Source organism: Octopus bimaculoides, chromosome 18, assembly GCF_046866305.1.
Source record: "Octopus bimaculoides isolate indiv1 chromosome 18, ASM4686630v1, whole genome shotgun sequence".
Classification (NCBI taxonomy): Eukaryota; Metazoa; Mollusca; class Cephalopoda; order Octopoda; family Octopodidae; genus Octopus; species Octopus bimaculoides.
In genome coordinates, this window is record NC_142945.1 from 42,443,714 (window position 1) to 42,448,713 (window position 5,000).

Sequence of the window (5,000 nt, forward strand, 5' to 3'; positions counted from 1 at the left end):
TCATACATAAACACGTGCATACAGTATATATATATATATATATATATATATATATATATATATATATATATATATATATATATATATATATATATATATATATTTATATATATATACATACATAATGCATACATACAAAAATACATACATATACACATGTGTTTGTGTGTGTGTGTGTGTGTGTGTGTGTGTGTGTTTGTGTTTGTATATGTGCGTGTGTGTAAGGAAACCAGAGCAATTCTTGGCATCTCTTGAAGAAAACTGGACTGAATTGCAAGGAATTAGGAAATAATTTCACAAAATTAAAACTTGAAAGTGAAGTCTGATCTTTGTCGATAAGAGGACAGATACGTCAATGGAGATTACATTTTCCCAGTATGTACTTCATAAATGAATTTGCCAAAATTGATTTTTAATTTCTTAAAATTATCTCCCCTTTCCTTCGATAGTTCTTAGCAATTATCGTTACGTTATTTTAAAAATTTATTCTCTTGTCTTTTCTTTTCTTTCTACATCTCAACGGGGAGATTTCTTTGATGGAATCTTGTTTTGTTTGTGTTTGTGTTATTCCATGTAATTCTCTTTTTGGTTTTAGTACATGTTACTTCAAGAATTTATATCGCAAAATAACAATAATAAGGATTACGTTTATTAGCCACAAGGGCTAATTAATTGGAGGACGGTCAAAGATATGGAAAAGATGGTGAAATGCGTTGGTAGCATAAATGAAGGAGTACTCCTGACCCATAAGAAACTCCAACCTCTTTGCTTCGTTTATCAGTATAAAGGTTGATGTGTATGAATGTGCGTGTCTAAATATACACATATGTATCTTCGTATTGAAAGGGAAACAACACAATTTAACATAGTTCGTAATAGCAAATCCAATAAAAGTTCAGCTAGAATTAGAACAAAGATAACGTTATCTAAATGAGTAAATAGTAATAAAGGACCTGGTGGAAATGAATTTAATTCTACAATGAATGATCAAACTAAAAGTAAATCTGAGAGAAGTATAACTGATTATCTTTGCAATTGCTCTGAATGGGAATTCAGTTATGTGAAAAATAAGTGTATGACTAAAAATGTAATATATAGATGTAAAGTTACATCTGAGGATAATGAATACTTTTACATCGGAGAGACATAATTAATTTTCAAGAGAGGACTGGCAAATCATTTGAGTTCGTTTAGAGATAATGATAAAAGATTCCAAACAAGTCTTAGGAAATTAATCTGGTGTATTAAGGACAGGAATAAAGATTATACTATCAATTGGAAATTAAGTTGTACTGCGAAACAAAACAGAGCAGGAACCAAAAAAATGTGGCTTGTGTTTAGAAGAGTTTTACGAGATTTTTAATGTAAAAACTTTTATCAGGAACAAGTTTTGAGGTGTTTGCATATGAGGACATTCAAATTTGCCAAGTATAAATGAATAATAAACATTTAAACAACAGAATGTTTTAAATAATGGAATGTGTGATTATCCAATCAAAAGTTGAAATGGAGATAGTTCGCGTCTATCTTTACGAGCAACTCTACATCATACAACGCAGAGTAGATAACCGAAAAAATTTAAACAATCAAATCGAAGGATATTAAGTGAAAACACCAAAAAAAAAAAAAAAACCACCGGTATTACAGCAGGGTTGCAATCGCAACGGTTACAAATCAGTGCACATTTGGATAATGAGAGAGATGGAAGATGGGAAATACGAGAATGTTTATTAATCACTACAATTGTTTCGACCCATCTAGCATCGATGCCTCACGGGTGGAATACTTAACAACTGGTTTCGGAGTATGCCACGGTGTAAACGTGTCTCTTCAGGTGATTACAAACTATATCCCTTCAAAATAATGACAGTTCCGCAAGATATCTTCTCAGCTTGTGTATAGAAAAGCAGCAAATTGAAGGATATAACTTCATTTTTATATAATATCAATAATAAATAACAGATGAACAAAGTAACGAATACATAATACAGCGGTATATTTCTATACAAGATTCGTATTTATACAGAGGTTCATAAACTGGCATTTTGATTTTTCTCTGCATGAGTATTTATTAGATTTTATTGTATACGTGACAGTTCTGACTTAATTTTGCGACGCTCTTTCAGTGTTGGCTGTATCACCATTATAGCTACCATCACGATGTGGCCGCACAGGGTGTATTTCAGGGTGAAAATTCGAGTGTAAAAATATGCATAAGGATATGTTGCTCTCGAGCATAAACATTTTCCAATGAAGGAAACACAGAAATGAAAAGATTCAGAACACAACTAAAAAATATATTCTGAAACCGGTCAGATGTATTCCTATATCTTAAAGTAAAATTTATATTGTCACTCTCATTTATTCCGTGAACATTTCCAACTTTATCTTTTCTATTCCTCAAAACTTGTTTGGATTCATAACAAGTTCTATATGTGTGCGTGTGTGTGCGTGTGTGTGTATGTGTGTGTGTGTGTGTGTGTGTGTGTGTGTGTTTGTGTGTGTGTTGGTGGTGTGTATGTGAGTATATATCTCTCTCTCTGTATAAATATATATATATATATATATTCATATATATATATACATATATATATACATATGCCGAAGCATATTAACCAACAACCACGTTTCTCTAGTGGATACTTTCGTAATCATATGTTAAAGATTGTAAAGGTGTGCTACTTAATTGAAATTAGAGCATGGCTTTAGTTTGTTATCAACATACGAGATTCAGCTGCAATTTAGAGGCTTTCAGGTATTGTTCGTTTCTTCAGTTAGATAGAAGCAAGGAATTACTTGCAGATGGATTTGTAAGATCCAACATATATATATATATATATATATATATATATATATATATATATATATATATATATATATATATATATATATATATATATATATATATAAAGAGAGTTTTGACGCTAATATGCATTATTATTGAAATTTATTCCTATGTCAACATTTCTGTATAAGGCTATATTTGACTGTCAAATTTAAGTGAAACATATAATTTGCCATACACGTCTTCAGGGAAATAAATTTAAGAACAAACAAAAAACAAACAATCAAGAACAAGAGGTAAATACCAAGACATCTCTAAGTTCCGTCCATATTCAAATGTGTCGTTAAATGACTCGTTAAATAAGTTCCTTTTTAAACAAAGCTCCATTAAGGAGAGACAACCCCTCATAATGCTATCAATAATATTAATAATAACAATAACAATAATGATAAGTTATAAACAATCCTCTATTACAATGGAAATGTATACTATATTATCTCTAGTAATAACACTTTGGATATATAACCAAGGAGAACGATCCTTAAGGAGTCTACTTTAGATTTTTTTGCGGTGAAATCTCTTGCTATATTGGTAAAGATTACATGTTTTTCTATGAACATATATATATATATATATATATATATATACATTTATAAACATAATTAAGGGATCAGCAAATATTTGCTTCACCACATACCGAAGTTCAGAAATAGCAGCTGAAAAAGCTGAGACTCCAACAGATAGGATTACTTGTAACTCACAAAGGCAAAAACAAGAAGAAAAAAACTAACCATTCCGAAGTTAATCGTAGACGCGTTTCAGGATTATGAGTGATAAATACTCAATTTCCTTCATCAATACGATATTCCAGTAGTAAATTCGACCATGCTAGCAAACTGTGCATGCATGAACGAGTGAACATTCTACATCGACACAAACCTGAAAGCATAACCGAATCTACCTCGGCCAGCTAGACCACTATCCTTCCTTCAAGAAATTACCATGTACGTGACAAGCAATACCGCAGAGAATCTGCGTTTACTAACAGGGAGTGAATAATTATTACAAATTAAAATGGTAAAGGTTTATCAATTTATTAATTTATTAAATTAATAAATATATATATATGTGTGTGTGTGTGTGTGTATGTGTGTGTGTGTGTGTGTGTGTGTGTGTTATGTTTCCTTGAGAGAGGTTGGAAGCCAACCAACTAAAGGATAGTACCTATCTAAAATACTGCTGGTAGTGCACCCAATTATTAATACCCAATACTGCTTATTGCGTGGCAATTTCGCAATTGAGTGTCATATATGGGCGGGGTAAAAAATGGTTCATTCTAAATTTGAGAGAGAGATAGGTAGGGAAATAGATGAATTTCTAAATAGATACATATGTTGTTGTTGTTCTTGGCACTCCGTCGCTTACGACGTCGAGGGTTGCAGTTGATCAGATCAACGGAACAGCCTGCTCGTGAAATTAACGTGCAAGTGGCTGAGCACTCCACAGACACATGTACCCTTAACATAGTTCTCGGGGATATTCAGCGTGATACAGAGTGTGATAAGGCTGACCCTTTGAATTACAGGCACAACAGAAACAGGAATTAAGAGTGAGAGAAAATTGTGGTGGAAGAGTACAGCAGGGTCCGCCACCATCCCCTGCCGGAGCCTCGTGGAGCTTTAGGTGTTTTCGCTTAATAAACACTCACCACGCCGGTGTGGGAATCAAAACCGCGATCCTATGACCGCGAGTCCGCTGCCTTAACCACTGGGCCATTGCGCCTCCACATATACATATATATATAGAAATATAAATAGATAGATGATAGAAGATAAATAAATAGTTAGGTAGATAGATAAATAGGCAGATAGACAGTCAGACAAATAGATGGATAGATAGATCGATAGATAGAACGGTAGACAGAGAGACAAAAAAGCAGACAGATAGATACATACATAAATAGAGGGAGGACACTCTCACTAAAAGACATTCGCAAACACACACGCCGATGCTGACATAGAAACAGAAATACATAAACTTATAAGCAAATAAGTATTACCCTTATATCCTGTTTAGATAAGTAAACATCAAAATTTATAGCCAAATTTAGTCGGAATATGTGATCAAAACTGAGAACGTTATTGAAATCGAGCTAAAATTTACATCAATGAAGCATATTTTTTCAATATTTTATCAGTTCTTTAATGCATACACA

General features: G+C 32.6%; 1 long non-coding RNA gene across 3 annotated transcripts in view; it reads right to left on the reverse strand.

Moving 5' to 3' along the window:
* LOC128249818 (uncharacterized) overlaps window positions 1-5,000 on the reverse strand; it is a 508,354-nt gene that overhangs the window by 146,609 nt on the left and 356,745 nt on the right. The gene's annotated exons all lie outside the window — the stretch shown is intronic.